The sequence below is a fragment of the Gordionus sp. m RMFG-2023 genome, chromosome 2 (assembly GCF_954871325.1).
Source record: "Gordionus sp. m RMFG-2023 chromosome 2, tfGorSpeb1-WG-v2, whole genome shotgun sequence".
In the NCBI taxonomy this organism is placed as follows: domain Eukaryota; kingdom Metazoa; phylum Nematomorpha; class Gordioida; order Chordodea; family Parachordodidae; genus Gordionus; species Gordionus sp. m RMFG-2023.
The window spans coordinates 34,140,816-34,143,602 of NC_088776.1; positions in this window are offsets into that span (position 1 = coordinate 34,140,816).

Here is a 2,787-nt window from a genome sequence, read left to right on the forward strand (position 1 = left end):
ATGATACAAGTAATAGGTAAAGCACAAGTGAATGTAGAATACAAAGGGAATTCACATATTTTGAACGCAATAATCATAAACATCAATATGACTTTGTTAGATCATGTAAAAACATTTTTAAAATATACTTGAAAGATTCATAGGCATGATAGATGCAGATTAATATAAAACTGCGATCACATGAAGAAATCATAAAACAATATTATAATGACTATAAAAATAAAAACAATATTAAGTATAAATAAAATTGTGAAATTCATGATGAAAGTATATTATCTAAAGAAATTCTAATAGCTAAATAAAACAATGATAATAAACATACCTAATATAACACATAATGTAAATAAAGGGGATGAAACTCACACAGATAACATTTTGAAAATAGTTGAATCCAAATCATATTTTATAAGATTTATATTTAAAAAAAGTAAAAGAATTTGAAGTCTTAATTCAATTAAAGATGAAAAGATTTAAATTTAAAAATTCCTAGAAATTAACATTACCTTATTTTATTACATTATATTAACTTAATAAGTTTACTTTGGTTTTAAATTATTATTATTAACTTATTAAACATATTATTAAATTGAATTTTATAAAGTATATATAGATATAAAAATAGTGTGATAAACAGTTAAAAAACTGTAAATAATAATATATATAATTTATTTTCTCTATACCCTGACTACTTTAATATTAATATTATTCTGGTAAAATTTTAAATCAGTTTCTATTAATTCACAAATTTATAGTTACAATAATAAATAAAAATATTACTTTTTGGAAGTAAGATGTTATTGTCTTTTTTTGCAACTGGGTTTCAACTCCATTTGTGATATTATATGGAATATCACAATTTAAAGATACCCAATTATTATTATCTCTTTTGATGGCTACCTTTGTAAATTTCATATCAGCTGGCTTGACATGAGGATGTTTATGTTTATAATGTTCATGTATCTTGTCACTTCTTATTTTAGAAGTTTTACAATTTATAATATTGCACTTAACTTTAAATATCGTTTTGTTACTTGGCATCTAGAAAGAAATAATAATTATAATATAATTTTTTACATAAAATGTTTTTTTTATTATTCTTTGCTTGCTGATATATGTTTTTATGCATGACTCAAAAAATTACCTAAAATTTATCCTGCTAAAATCTATAAATTTATTAAAAAACATAATATAAATATATTAACCTCTAAGAAAAGTACCAAATAGGAAATGTGTAAATATTAACTTGATAAAATGCTAAATGACAAAGAAAATTTATATTATTTATTAATTGACAAATATCTTTACTTTAATTGACATTTTTCAGAAAATCAAACGATAACCATCATAATCGTATCAATTAATGGATTAAAAAAAGATTATAATTCAAATCAAAAATTACCCACCAAAAATCAATACCTACCCCCAAAAAAATAATGCCTACCCCCAAAAAATTAATATCAACCCCTTAAAATCGATACCTACCCCCAAAAATGCTAATATATTTTGGAGGCATTTGTCTCCTACCCCCCCCCCCCCCGGCCATGTAGACGCTGCCGGCCGGGCCTAAAAATTTTTTTAAAAAAAATCCGGGTCGTGCCCTGAAAATGGTACCTCTACAGGGCTCTGTTATTCTTCTTGAAAAAGAGAATTTTTATGGAAAGAGTTGCTAATATATATAACCATTTTAACATCATGAATATAATCTAAAATGTGTTTGAAATAATGCAAAACATCCATATCATTTTTGGGACTGTATCATCCATAGTTAATCTTTTAATCATAGTTATTCAGCTAATAAGGCATTATAAGATACTTATACATCTTCATGATAAAAATCTAACCAATATTTTTTTTTTTCTATCACCAGAAAGACTTTCGTGGAAGTAATAGATGCGGATTTGTAAGTGATGCCTGATGAATTAAAAACCATTCATTTATTTGGGTTATAAATGTATCTAAGAGATGGGACATTAGTTTTTATAATACTCTTCTATTGATCATATTAATGTTTTGACAATGAGCTAGCTTGTTGCAACTTGAAAGTCAAGGGGGACAAATATTAAACACTTATAACTCTGCTTTTGACTCAACAATAACATATAAATATTAAATTCTTCATCAACATTAGATCTAATTTCCTTGAGTTCTAATAAAATGCTCTCTGCTATTCTCATCTTCTTAATCAAGTCAATGTCATGTTTTTAAAAAGTATTACATAAAATAATTGTATAATTAAATAATATATTCTAATGAGAAATAAAATTGAAATAAGTACTAAATCCAATAATATTCTTGCCTCTGAGGAAATATTTTTTTCAAGCCATTGTGATATTTCAGTAATAGCATTAATAATCGGCTATTCTACCTCCATAAAAGTTGTTATGCTTGATGGCGGAGACTCAATCTCGTTGGACAAGCTTGCAATTTCTTTCTTCCTGTTGGACAAGGAGTTTCAGAGATAATTATTATTTAACTAGATATTTAGATAAATAAAACGCCACTAAAATTTGAAAATAATAGGTAAATTACGCCAAGGAAAACTTGAAATCGAAATTAATTGATAAAATAACTTAGTAGATGAATGTGATAAATAAATGTAATTAAATATATATATATGATATAGGAATAAATATTAACAAATATAAATTAATATTAACAATAATATTTTTGAACAATATAATCCGGCATCTGCATTTTTTGGCTTTTCCCCGCTGCGTACGCGCCTGCCACCACTACAACATATTCTTATATATAATTTATTTCTTTTACTATTATATTCCTAGGAGA